Here is a 14750-nt window from a genome sequence, read left to right as displayed (position 1 = left end):
TCAGGCCAAGTCTAACCACAACTTTGGGTTGGCCAGGCAGGAGTGGTGAAGTCAAAGTCTTTAAGACCTTCTCTAGGATGACAAAGATACTAGGGCCTAGACAGGCTGGAAAGATGGGTGAACATTCGTCTCACAAGAATAAAGGAAAAATAGTTGCCCCCAGTTACCATCTAAGAGGGAATTAAGAATTGTATAGGTCAGGGGTAGCTGTAAGAACTATAAAGTATATAACATCCTGTATTTGTACCTACCATTTTTATTTTATTCAAAATTTTTAAGGATATTTATTTATTTTGAGAGAGAGTGAGTGAAAGATAGCACAGAGAGGGAGAAAGAGAGGATCCCAAGCAGGTTCTACACTGTTGGCACAGAGCCTGACTTGGGGCTTGAATGAACAAACCATGAGATTATGACTTGAGCCAGAACCAAGAGCCAGTTGCTTAACCAAGTGAGTAACCCAGGAGCCCCTGCCCCCACCATTTTTTAAAAGAACTTTTCTCCCCACCCTGCTGAAGGTTACGTCTGATTCCTTTCTCCTCCTTCCTGTTTATCAAATAATATACAGCAGATAGAGATAGGCATTACTGTGGTTGTCTGGCACACATTTCCGTCTGGTACAGGGTAGGGAAATCTTGTATGGATAATGATGATGTGGATGTCCCATTAGAAAGTAATGGAGGCTATGGTACCCCAGTGAAAGATGACATCCATTCATGAATCTATCTGTCTATCCATTCATCCACCCCCCAACAATTGTTCATTAAACATTTATTATTGGCATGAGTGCTATACAGAGAAATTAAGCTGGGTCACATGATCAAAAGCGAAGTTAGATTGTGTGGTTAGGAAAGACCTCTCAGAGGAGGAGTTACTGAAGCAAAGATCTGCACCATGAGAGGAACCAGTAATGCGAAAAGCAGCATAAAAATGAGAGGCCAGAGAGCTATCTGCTCAAAGGCTCTGAGAAATGTACCACCAGCCACATTTGCAGCACTGATGGAAAATTGATGGTCTGTGGCATATTGAGCAAAGATAGAGTGTTTAGACGTGACAACAGAGAGGTAGAAAGGAGCAAAACTTGTTAGGTGTTAAAAGCTCAACTAAGGAATCTGGCTTTTGTTCTAAGCCTGATTGGTGACCATTAGTGTCTATAAGCCTGGGACTGGTGAGCTCTAATTAGTGTTTCAGAAAGATCACTCCTGCTGGTACATGGATATAGGATGTAAGAGGGTCAGGAGTGGGCAGCAGGAAAGCTATGGCTGCAGGTATGAGAGGGAATGTGGAGGTTAGAGATGTATGGAAGGGGGTGAGTTACAGAGAAATAGAGGACAAGATGGCAGCTGGTAGTAGAAATTATGAGTTCTCTTTCATTCTTTCTTACTTTACTATGTATCTGCTATGCAAAAGGTAGTAAGCTGACTTAACATTGTGTGTCAATCGTGTGTCAATGAGTCAAAAATGTACTCAAATACATTTTTTAAATTAAAAAAATCAGTAAGTTAAAATCCCTGACCTGAAGGAACCCAAATTCCTAGTGGGGAAGACTGAGCGACAAACAAATAATTAAAATACATTTTGATAAATACAGCAATCAAGGTCTATACGTGGGGACTGTGAGAGTCAAAAGGAAAGACTGATTAGCTATTTTAAAATTAAATATGTCAGTCTTTTGACAGACATTATTTTTATTGAACTCTATCCATTGGTCCATTGGGTTGGGTTAATGTGAAAAAGCTCAATAAAATTTATGTCAGTCAAATGTTTGCATTCATGTTCTTGACATAAAATTGTTTGACAACTCTGGACAACTCACTTCTGCTTCCTTCACATTTATAAAATAGTTTTAAGTCATTATACCTCAATTTTTGCACCCTGGGGTTCAAAAATTCCCTGGATTCACCACCTGCTCAGTGACCTCTGGTTAAAGTGGGAGCTTTGGAGTGCCTTAGTGGCTCAGTCAGTTAAGTGTCCAACTCTTGGTTTCAGCCCAGGTCATAATCTCTTCGTTTTGCGGGTTCAAACCCCATGTTGGTCTCTGGGCTTGTGGCCCGGAGCCTGCTTGGGATTCTCTCTCTTCCTTTCTCTCTTCCCTTCCCGCCACTTGTGCTGTCTCTGTCTCTCTCAAAATAAATAAAATTTTAAAAATAAATTTAAAATAGATCCAGGAGATCTGGAAGCCAGTTGGGTGCACTGGATGTTCACTCCCTCTTTATGGACCACTGGTGATGAGAGAGAGTTTGCACTATTTCCAAACTGTCCTTTCTTTACATTTTTTAAATTAAAGCCTAGTATTACATACGATAAAAATAGCTTTTTTTGTTATACAGTTCTTGGAGTTTTGAAAAATGAGTAATATCTAACTATCACCAAAATCAAGATATAGAACATTAACAACATTGTCAAATCTTCCACCCACTTCCAACTCCAGGGTCTGATCTGTATTCTGTTCCTATAGTATTTGTCTGTCCTAGAATATCACTTGTCTTGGTCCATTCAGGCTATTATAGCAAAAACACCATAGGCTGCATGGCTTATAAAAAATGAATTTGTTTCCCAAAATTTGGGGGCCTGGGGAGTCCAAAATGAAAGCGCTGGCAAATTCAGTGTCTGGTGAGCTCTCACTTTCTGGTTCACAGATGACCATCTCTCACTGTGTCTTCACCTGGAGGAAGGGGTACTAGGGCTCTCTGGGGTCTCTTGTAGAAAGGTGTTAATCCCATCTCTGAGGATTTCATCTTCACGGCCTGTTCACTTCCCAAAGGCCTTGCCTCCAAATACTACAACACTGGGGGTTAAGTTTCAGTATTTGCAACTGTGGACACATTCAATCCATAGCATCATCTACACAAAACCATATAGCATGAAACTGTTTTAGTGGTTGGCTTCTTTTTAAATACTGAATAGTATGCCAATATATGGATATACCATAGTTTATCTGTTCTACAGTTCAAAGACATTTGGGTTCTTTCTAGTTTCTGATGGTTATGAATAAAACCACTGTAATGTTCACCATAGCTTTTTGGGTTTTTTGTAAACATGAAGTTTCATGTCTCTTGGATAAATATCTATGAAAGGAATCTCTGTCATTTGGTAAGTATATACGTTTTTCACTTCATAACAAACTGTCGAACTATTTTCCAAAATGGATGTATTATTTTGTGTTTCTGCTAGCAATTCATCAAAGTTCCAGTTAACCTGTAAAATTGCCAGTGCTAGATAGTGTATTTTTTTTTCATTTTAGCTGTTCTAGTGGGTATCTCACTGTGGTTTTAATTTGTGTTTTCCTAATAAATTAATGTTGAGCCTCTATCTTTGTGTTCCTCCAATATATAATGCATTATATAAATATAAGTCTTGTTATTCAAGTAAACTATGTGTGTTTGGCCCTTGCAGTGCTAGAGATGCACAGATAATTAAGTCTTGGAGTTTCCCTTCAGGAACTTCCTGCCATGCAATGCAGATAAATATATCACACTCTCAAATGTAATGGGAGTGAGTCTACACAAATTCTGAGTAAAGTAAGATTATAACCTTTTAGGACAATAGGAAAAGTTTTCAGAAAGCATGTAGGCTTTGAGAGGGCTTCAGAATTTCCTTTTTTTTTATTTGCTCCATAATATTTTATTGTCAAATTGTTTTCCATACAACACCCAGTGCTCTTCCCCTTAAGTGCCCTCCACCAGCACCACCACCTCTTTTTCCCCCTCCCCCTTCCCCTTCAACCCTCAGTTCATTCTCAGCATTCAATAGTCTCTCAAGTTTTGCATCCCTCTCTCTCCCCAACTCTCTCTCCCTCCTCCGTTCCCCCTGGTTCTCCGTTAAATCTCTCTTGTTTTCCTGCTAGACCTATGAGTGCAAACATGGTTTCTGTCCTTCTCTGCCTGGCTTACTTCACTCAGCATGGACCCTCAAGGTCCATCCACTTTCCTACGAAGGGCCATATGTCATTCCCTCTCATTGCCATGTAGTACTCCATCGTGAATATATACCACATCTTCTTGATCCATTCGTCAGGTGATGGACATTTAGGCTCCTTCCATGTTTTGGCTATTGTTGACATTGCTGCTATGAACATTGGGGTACATGTGCTCCTATGCATCACCATTTCTGTCTCTCTTGGGTAAATCCCCAGCAATGTTATTGCTGGGTGAAGAAATGGGCAGAAGATATGAACAGACACTTCTCCAAAGAGGACATCCGGATGGCCTACAGACACATAAAACGATGCTCAACATCACTCATCATCAGGGGAACACAATTCAAAACCACACTGAGATACCACCTCACACCAGTCAGAGTGGCTAAAATGAACAAAGCAAGAGACTACAGATGTTGGAGAGGGTGTGGAGAGATTGGCACCCTCTTACACTGTTGGTGGGAATGTAAACTGGTGCAGTCGCTCTGGAAAACAGTGTGGAGGTTCCTCAAAAAACTATCCAGAATTTCCTTTTGAAAGGCATACTGGGACCGGGCCATTGGAGAGTGCATCCCCAGGAGAGGTAGGAATCTTGTTAATGATGGAGACAGAGAAGGAAGTGACTATACTGTAAGCCCAGGGCTAAGTGAAGGACAAAGACGGGGAAAAGGAGATTACACAGAACATGAGCACAGAGGTCTGAATTAATCAGGCCTCACAGATGAGAGGGAGTTAAGAGAAGATGGCGAAAATACAGCCTCAGAGGGAAGAACATCGAGAGGACTTGATTTAATGGAGTTTTCACATTATCTGCCAGTGTGAGGAGAGAAGAGGTGGGGCTCAGACTTGAGGAAAGGAGAAGTGTGTGGTGGCTCAGAGACTGTCCTGGCTACGCTTCCCCTCAATAGGGGTCTTCTGCCTCCACTGCCATAGCTCAGAGCACCGTGGTGGGCCACTCCCCTCAGGGGAGAGACGGAAGAGTTTCATCCACAGCTAGGATCCTTCTCCCCGCCCCCCTGCTCTGCCTCCATCCCCAGCCTCCAGTCTGGGTGGCAGCCACTTTGGCCTTTCGCATCTTCCTCCCACACACCGTAGACCTCACCATATTCGTCTTAAGCTGACTGCCAGGTCAGAGGCTCCCTGAAAATGGGAAACTAATGAGGCATCTCCCAACACCTTCTCCTCTGGAGCAATTGCCATTATGTCGGGGCCAGGGCAGGACCAGGGTAGGAATCTACTGTAGGTCCCAGTCATTTTTCTTGTTTCAACTTCATATATAGTTTATTGTCAAGTTGGTTTCCATATAACACCCAGTGCTCTTCCCACAAGTGCCCTCCTCCATGACCTTCACCTCCCTTCCCCTCTCCCCCTCCCCCTTCAGCCCGCAGTTCATTTTCAGTATTCAAGAATCTCTCACCATTTGCTTCCCTCCCTCTCCCTAACTCTTTTTTCCCCTTCCCCTCCCCACAGTCCTCTGTTAGGTTTCTCCTGTTAGACCTATGAGAACATATGTCATGGAAAGAGCCTAAATGTCCATTAACTGATGAATGGAGCAAGACGATGCGGTTTATATATACAACAGAATACTACACAGCAATGAGAAAGAATGAAATCTGGCTATTTGTAGTAAAGTGGATGGACCTCGAGGGTGTCATGCTAATCAAAATAAGTCAGGCAGAGAAGGACAGGTCCCAGTTTTTTGTCACAAAGTGGCTCTGTTCACATTATCTTATTTGCCATACTGCAACTATAGATGGGCAATGCCCCACGCACTGGTGGCCTGATCCTGGCAGTAGAGGGTCTTCTTTCACCCCAGAAGAAGACTAAGGCAGAAAGATGAGGCGTGCATGCTGCAGCCATAAGAGTCTTGAGCTGTGAGCTTGTGTCCATGGGACCACAAGTCTGCCCTCGTCATTGTAGACACCTTGCAGTTGCTTCTGGGGACCAGGTTCTATGACCACAATGAAGAACAAGACAATAACTTGCATCCTTGTCAAAAAGTGTGATTTGGTTTTGTAGCCAATTCAGAAATGTGAAGCTTTTACATTTTCCTTTGTATTGGCACCATGTAAGAGATACTAATATTACTAACTGATACTTGTCATGTCCTTGCTGTACGTCAGTCACTCCATTAAGCAATTTGTTTCCCTCAAATGGTGGGCAAGATTTATTTCTCCATTTTAAAGATGTACAAACCGAGCTTTAAAGAGGTCAACTAACTTGTTCAGGATCACCTTGACAAAGAGATGCCAATGGGATATAAATTCAAAAAATCTGAGTTTAAGAAATAAGAGGTGGTGGTGATGGTGGAGGGCACTTGGGGGGAAGAGCACTGGGTGTTGTATGGAAAACAATTTGACAATAAAATATTATGGAGGAAAAAAAATACATTCCTACCCTCTACACGAAATCACTTCCTTGTGATGTATGCCAATCCCATCTAAGGACCTATACAGACTTCTTTCTCACTTTGAAATAAGATTATAGTGAAATATCATGTCCAGTTTGAGATTTTTTTGAATGACAGTTGCCATGTTCATTATACCCTGGCTAACTGTGGCATTAATAAGAAGTAGGTATTTGGTCTTTGCCCCTGGGTGTTGAAGCACAGCTCTTATAACCCTGGTAACATCTGGCTGGAACAGCAGGGGTACTAGGAGCACCTTTTGTTCTAATATTTGGTTTTTGACCCTGGCTCCTGACAGAGCTCCCAAATCCCTTACAATTTCCTAGATGACAAGAGTGACTTTTGTTCTAACGAGGTGACTCGTGGTGGGCTTCCGGATGAGAGCCCAAGCCCAGAAAGACCAAGTATGATTAGAGACTTGGAATTTTCAGCCCCACTCTCTATCCTTTGTCAGGGAGACTGAACTTCTAATCAGTTAGGCCTGTGTAATGAGGCCTCCATACAAATCCCATAACTTTGGGTCTTGGAGAACTTCAGGGTTGGTGAACACATCCATGTGTCAAGAGAGTGGTGCACCCCAAGTTCCCTGGGACAGAAGCTCCTGTGCTCAGGAACCTTCCGGACCTCACCCTGTGTTCTTCTTCGTCAGGCTACTTATCTGTATTCTTGGCACTACCCTTTATAATAAACCAGTATATTAGATACTATATAGGCTATTTAATTGAGCTCATTGTTCAAGTCTATGGCTGTGTTCTCCAGTCTATGTCCATTTTAATACATCAAGGTTTTCATTGGGTGTTATTTAAGAAAATCTGCCATAATTGTCTTTCACATGCTTTTTTAAAGATATATTCTTTGACATCTTCTATTGTTTATTGCTATTGAAAATGAAGTCCTTAAAAACTAGTTATTGTAAATATCTCTTGCCGATTAGAGGGATGCCAGCTTTTATATTAAATGAATGGTCAGCTGTCTTGCTATATTCCTATTGCATCCACTGAGTTCAGCCAAGAATACATAGGCCACTTCAGGGTTTCAAGCAAAACTGATTTAGCAGAAAGGATTGATGGCTCATAAAACCCCTGGAAAAGCTGAAGGAGGTAAAGTCAGGATGAAGGACAACACTGACTCTCAGCTTTGGGTTCGGAAAAGTGAAGAAGGAATCGCCTTGCCAGATACTGAGATATACTATAAAGCGACTGTTAATAAAACCAGTTTGATGCTAACATAAGTCAAGAGGATCAGGGAAACAGAATAGAGTGCCCCAAACAATCCCAGCATATATGACCACTTAATAAATTAAAGTAGTATTTCAATCCAGTGGAAATATAATAAATGATGCCAGCACAACTGGTTTTCCATCATAAAAAAAGTTAGATATTCACTTCATGTTACATTAAAAAAATTTTAGTTGGGATAAAAACAAATATTTTAAATGTTATGAAAAGTTAGGAGACAATACGTTAAAACCTAAGGGTTTGAGAAACCTTTATAACTAAAACAAACCCCAAAAGCATTAAAGAAAAGGCAGACATTTGTCTGTATAAATATTAGATCTTTTAAAATATTTTTAAATCAATACCAAAGCAAATAAAAAATAATAAATTCTACATATGTGCTAGATTAAAGGTTAGAATATACTAAAAATTGACAATGAGTTGAAAATAAAAATATATACAAATCAGCTGGAAATAAAATGGACAAAATATATGAAATGACGGTTGCAAACAAATGGCCAGTGGGAATGAAAGCATGGCTACTCAATCTCTCTATTAGGACCATGCAAATAAAATTAACAAGGTGGTCCTTTATGTACCCATCAGATAAGAAACAAATGTCTATTGTGATTAGGGAGATAGACTATGTGGAGTTCATATATGGTTGGTGTCAGTGTGAATCGGGAGTACAGCTTTTTTAGGACAGCAATTTCCAAGCATCTTTAAAATTTAAAAATATACTTATCTGTTGACCCAAAAATCCCACTCCTGAGAATCGAATTTATAGAAGTAAAAATATCAACCTGTAAGGATCCACACATGGAAAATAAATACTTAGTGAAGGATGTTTAACCTTAACAAAAATGGGGGTGAGGGAGTAAATACTATTCAGGAAAAGATTATGGTACATTCACAGTAGGGTATATGATGTTATCCCTAAAATAATGCCTTTGATTCAGATCAAATGATTCAAAAGGATTACTGTAACCTATGTGAGGGAGAAAATCAAGATGTAGAGAAGCCTTATGTACTATGGTCATTTTTAAAACAGTACCAAAACATTTGCTATTTATAACCATATTAATACTTAACATCTATATCAACAGTTAAAGCTACAATGATAGGCACTGGATAGTGTGATCACCAAATAGGTTATGGGAAGTAGGATATGTAAGCGTCATTATTAGCTCTCTGGGACAGGATGGGGGGACAGGAAAAGAAAAGCAGGAGGTGCACATCAAAAACTGAAAAAAGCAACACGTGTTAAAATACCTAAAATAAGAAGCAAATTAGTATTTATATATACGTATCTACACATATATAAAGAGGCTCATGAAAAGATAATAACATTGACGTTCGTTATCTTGTTACAGCAGAAGTTCAAGAACCCACTAAACTTATTTTTATTTCACTTTATTTTTACAATAACATGTATTTACAGAATCATAAGAAACTGTGAAGCTAGTTTTGCTGTTGAAACACAAGGAAGTTACTCTGTTTCTTCCAGTTGTCTCTACGAGCCTTCTTGGACACCTCAACGTGAACGCCAGATCAGTAACCACTGGTACCTGGAGGAGATGTCCTTCTATCTAACTGGGTTCACATCAGTGGATCCTAATGAATCTTCACGTGATTTCCCTTCTATTTTTCTGAGTTTACTTTGCAGTGTTAGCTTATTAGACAGGACTTCCCTGATCACTTTATCCACTTGACCATCACAAATCATTCCCTAACTCTTTACATTGACTTTCAAAAACACTTAATGCAGTATCCCTTTGGTACTTTTTATACTGCATGCAGTTGAAATCAAAGTTTGTTTTACTTTCGGGCTCTCTGTTTTAATAATAATTTTAAAAGTTTAGTTCAGGCTATGTGTTTTCCTCTGGGAAGAAAAATCTAGCTTTAGCTGTGACCTATGGGTTTTATTTTAAGGGTATTTTTCTCCCATCCCTGTTCAATTTTGTAACAATAATTTGTGATTTACATTTCCACCCTCTTTAATCCATTGTAGTATGAGAAATGTTTTTTAAATAGAAATGAACTAGGTACATATTACAGGGGTAAACATCATTTGTGACCAATTTTCATTTTTTGAGGGACAGGGAGGGAGGTATCAGAAATCAGGTCCTATAAAATCTGTCCTTTGGAGATTTACTTATTAAGGCTTTTTTGTGACTAGGTGTATTAGTTCTTTTTCCTGCAGTATTCCAAGGGCATAAAAAGGACATTTTTTATATTTTGTTAAGATAACACATGCTATATAAATATATTAAATTGTACTTATTGATTATATTCCTCAGTCTATTTTTACCCACATGGATTTTTATATTCTAAACTAGCTACACAGAAATTTTCCAAATTTATTTTAACAAATTATGATTTTTTGAGAGTTCTAACCCAAGGTTGACATTTTGCTGCAATGTTTTTTTGTTATGTAAGGATGTGTGGGACATACATACACCTTTGTAGGTCCCTTTTATTGACTGTTACATTTTATTATTATCTGATATCCTTCTTTATCCTGCTGGATGCATATGACCTTGATTTTTTTGTGCTGACATCAGTGTTTTCTCTAACCCTTCAGTATATTCGTATTTGTCTCATAACACACAATAATTAAAATTTTCTCCATTCTCCCTTCGGAATTTAGAAGCTGTATTATATTTTGAGGTCTGCTAATGAGTCCCCCACTCTGATCACTGCAGTGAGGACTGTATTTCTCCCACTGATATGTCACATATCTACCCTCCCCGCTCCCATGGACAGGAGTGCTTTAGACAGTGTCACTTCTCACCTTGCTATGAAACCTTTGGAATTGCAGTGAACCCTGACGAAGATGAATCTGGAGACAAGCTATGAGGGAGTGGTGCCTGGCCTCTGTCCAGCTCCAGCTCTCCAACAGGGGTGGGCTGAAGTTCTTACCCTTTATCAGGGTGAGTTGTGGTTAGAACATAAGGACCTTGTGACCATCGGGGCCGTTCTCAATGCAGGCACCTTTCCGTTGGATACACTCGTACTTCTCACCATCTTTACTTTCACGATTTTTGACAACACAGACCTACAGCTATTATTGTATGATATGTTTCATCAGATGAATAATTCCAGTGATCTGCGTTTTACAACAGTTGAATGATTTGGCCCTCACTTCTCCCATGATGGTGGAATTTTATCATTTTTTATCATATTTTAATTATCTGCTCTTTGCTACCCCCTTCCTTCGCCTCCCCACTCTACTGGATTTGGCTGAGATTTGGGTTTTGGTTTTGGAGGTGCAGTCTATTAAAAGCTCTTCCCTTGCTGCTCATGTCCTCTTTTCCATGAATACTTACTTACTACCTAGGCTAGAAATTCACAGGAGAATCATCATCATGTCATCCACTCTATCATATGTATACAGACATATATATCAAGTCTATCTATCTCTTCACCTATCTTTCCCTGCTATATATTTAGTCATTACCCATCACTGCTTCTTTCCCTTTTGTATTTTTCAATATGTTGAATGAAACCTCTGATTTTCTTGTACTGACATTCAGAGGGCACAGATATCAATGGACATGGACCACACTCTCAGCGACCTTTCCCGATTCAGTTTTTCTGCCAATGCATGACGGTATTTTCCCACACGTATGATACAGACATTGCAGACATTCCCTTTAAGAGTCTGTAGTATGTAGGATAGTTTCCCATGTTAAAGGGAAGTCTGATGTTAGGCAGGTTTACTCTGCTTTGTAAAAATAATCAGCTATTTATAACTGGAAACATTAACAACTTATGGGGATTCGAAATTAGGAGATCTGAAGGATTAGATTTCTTTTCAATAATTTTTTTCTTGAGACCCAGTGAGAAAATGAAAACTGCAAATGGGTCTTCCTTTAACTCAAAGAAATTCACTTCTGTTTCTTTTGAATTATTACTTTTCCTCTGTTTCCTTTCTCCCTCCTGTTAATCTGCTGAGTCCAATTTGATATCCTGGTTCCGCCCTCAAAACTCTTCTTTTCTCTCTTGAATCTGTGGCTATGTGTTTGTGCCTTCATCAACTTCATCTCCAAATCATGACAAGGTTATACTGCTTTATAATTATTGATTTTTAAACCTGCGAAGTCATTAGCTGCTGAAATTTTTTCCCTAATTTTATCTCCTTATGAAATCTTCCATAGACTAAGCACCCCTTCCCTAAGCCTAGGATGAAAATTTACCCCTCATACAAAGAAAACCTTGAGCACTCACTCGCATAGTTGGACAGACAGACCCCAAAGTGTCTAAACTTCACAGAATCTGGCTAAGCATAAGCAGAAACTCAGACCCCTGCTATTCTTAGATTTCTTTTTCTTAAAGATAAAATATATTATTTAAAATGGATAGTTTTAACTCCTAAAACCTCCATGCTCAACTCCTGATGAGTGGTTTAACATCAGAGTAACAGAAGTAAACATTTTATATAATAATTCAGGAGAGGTTGGGAGACAGATTCTTCTAGAGCATCATGAAATACAGGAGATTTGCTACCAGAAGTTTTCATTTCCACTCTTAAAATGCTGTAGATCCCTCATTCTGAGACCAGACTCAAAAGAGGGATACTCTCCTCTCCCTTCCACAATCTCAGCATCCAATAAGCCCCCTCTCTACTTGCATCCCTCACTGAGCTTAGGAATGAGACACAGTAGTAACTGACGAGGCCTGCCAGTGGCCAGGACATGATGCAGTGGGGCCTGGAGTGCAGGAGAGGAGCCTGAAGATGAGTTCAGACCATCAGGAAGAGCAAAAAGCAAAACAGACCCAGTCCAGGTGAGTAGGATTACCCTGCTGCCCAAGGTGCACACAACAGGAGACAGTGCTCCAACCCTCTGCCTATGGAAGAAGCTCAGAGAAGAGCTCAGTGGATCAGCCTTTTAGCTCCAACTCTAACCTCCTTCAAGCTCTGCTAAGGTTGGATTATTTTGTTACAAGTCCATTACTGGTTAAACTTTCTCCAGGATTCCAGCAAGATCTTTCTGTCTCTGACTGAACCACTGTTCTTTCATTTCACAATAAAAAACCATTTCCTGACTTTCACACAAAGCTTTGAAAAATGGAATTATAATAAATCACAAATATAATTCCTCCCATAAAAGGGAAAAATAGTGATTTTTGTAGTGGAGACACCTGGCGTGACCTTAACTGAGTGATGAAGGTTAAAATTGCCAGTCATGTCATGTGGAGATCATGTGCCCCCTGTGGGATCCTTGCCAAAAATCCATAACCGTAAGGAGAATTAGACAAACTCAAATTGAGAGATATTCTACAAAATACCTTGATCCTTCAAAATATCCAAGATCATGAAAAACAAGGGAAGACTAAGAAGCTGTCATAGACTAGGGTAGACCAAGGATGAAAAAAGTGTAGTATGCTGCAGTCGGTCCCCAAACAAGAACAGAAACAAAGGACAGTAATCAGAAAAAAAATTGTGAAATCCAAATAAAGCGACAGTAAAGTACCAATGTTGGTTTCTCTGTTTTGATAAATACACCACAATAATATATGATGGTAACTTTAGGGAGAACTGAGTGAGTGAGAGGTGTATGGGAACTCTGTGCTATCTTTGGTGATTTTTTAATCTACAAGCAAAATTAATTTATTTTTAAAAGACCCTCTTCCCAAAATCTAAATACTGCAGTTTTACTGCTCTTTAACTCTAGGTTAGATGCACTTTACTTCTTCCTTAAATCCAGTTACCTACAAGAGCAGATGTACCAGGAATATGGTGTTGACCCTCACAGATAAGCATTGAGCACCTACTGTGTGCTAATATGATGGTTCAACTCTAGTGCAGAGACCTTACCCACCGGATGTAGCAAAACCATTGTCACTAGTAGGGAATAGTTTCCTAGAGCTTCTTTCTTGTTCTGCTGATTTTCTATTCCCCATGTCTATAGCCATCTGAATGTTTATTCATGATATTGAGAATTACTTTCTCACCCTCCCTCCCGAGATTTTCTTTTTAGTTGTTCTTTGAATACACTCAGTGACTCTCCTTTGGGTAGTGCACTGAGTGTGCTACCAGTATTCCAAGTAATGGGAGCAGTCTCTGAAATGGCATCTCTTTGCAAAGATAGAGTTGTTCAAAGGACATAGGGACACAACTGGATGCACACCTTCATTCCACCCTTAGTCAAGTCCAAACCGGATGGTAAGTAGAACAATGGGAGGCAGATAGCATCAATTTCTTCTCCAACAAAAAGTGCAAGAAACAGTATTTCCCCTTCCCCTGAAACCTGATGGGAATTAAAGAATCAAGAATGATCCTGGGGTGAGCAGAGAGGGTGTTTGGGAAAGGAAAGAGGAGAAAAGGCAGAAGCTGAGCCAAGGGTCCCGCTCTCTTTTGCCTTCTTCCTCTGCAGGGATGCATGTGGGGGAAGGAAATAGGCCATTAGCAAATGTGTGCTCATTCCTGACAAAATTGAGATAATTCCCGTCAGCCATGGTCTCATCATTGTTGGATGGGCCATTGGAAGTTGAGTGTGTCCTCTCTGCATTTAAAGTCAGAGGAGTGGATTTGGGTCACAGCCAGATCCCCTCAGGCTATCAATGTATCCCGCCTTGAACTGCACCAAGGGAGAAAGCAGAATTTTCTCTAGGACCCTACGCTTCCGAGAGCTAAGTAGGCATGTGTATGTTCTCCTTGTAACAGAGTCTTTAAAAATTATAGAAAGAAGCTTAGGTCAATTTAAAAATCTCTGACCAAATAATACCTGGTTTTCCAGAAACAGAAAACATGGTGATTCCTAACTTCTCCCTAAGCATGATTTACTGAACGCTTTCTTGGTTGGATGTCAGATCTAAATTCTCGAGCATTGCACAATGTAGGTACTCAGAAAGCAAGGGGTCCTGATGGCTATAAAAATGCATTTGAAAATATAATGCAGGCTGTTGACTGTGAGATTAATGTTCAGCATATGTTGAGTGGAGCATGACAAGAGATATAACAGAGGTGGATGATCAAAACTTTGAGGTGAAGGACAGTGTGCATAAATTTCCCAACTATTCAAACAAAATGAAGAGGCATCTTGGAGCCATTACCTACATAAAAAGAAGGAGGCAAAAACCACTGTAAGTGATACAGTTATTAAAACTACATTCTAAGCTGGCAGCACAATTCATTTATACAGCATGTGGTTCAGCGTCAGACAAGACTGAGACACATCAACAAATGTGTGATCATCTCATTAGA

At 39.8% G+C, this 14750-nt stretch overlaps 1 long non-coding RNA gene across 1 annotated transcript in view; it reads left to right on the top strand.

The window, feature by feature from the left end:
• LOC115275446 overlaps positions 1-14750 on the top strand; it is a 33997-nt gene that overhangs the window by 9694 nt on the left and 9553 nt on the right. The window lies entirely within an intron of this gene.

This window comes from Suricata suricatta, chromosome 12 (assembly GCF_006229205.1).
Source record: "Suricata suricatta isolate VVHF042 chromosome 12, meerkat_22Aug2017_6uvM2_HiC, whole genome shotgun sequence".
Taxonomy (NCBI): domain Eukaryota; kingdom Metazoa; phylum Chordata; class Mammalia; order Carnivora; family Herpestidae; genus Suricata; species Suricata suricatta.
Note: the sequence above shows the minus strand (reverse complement) of the source record. Positions and strands in the feature narration are given on the sequence as shown.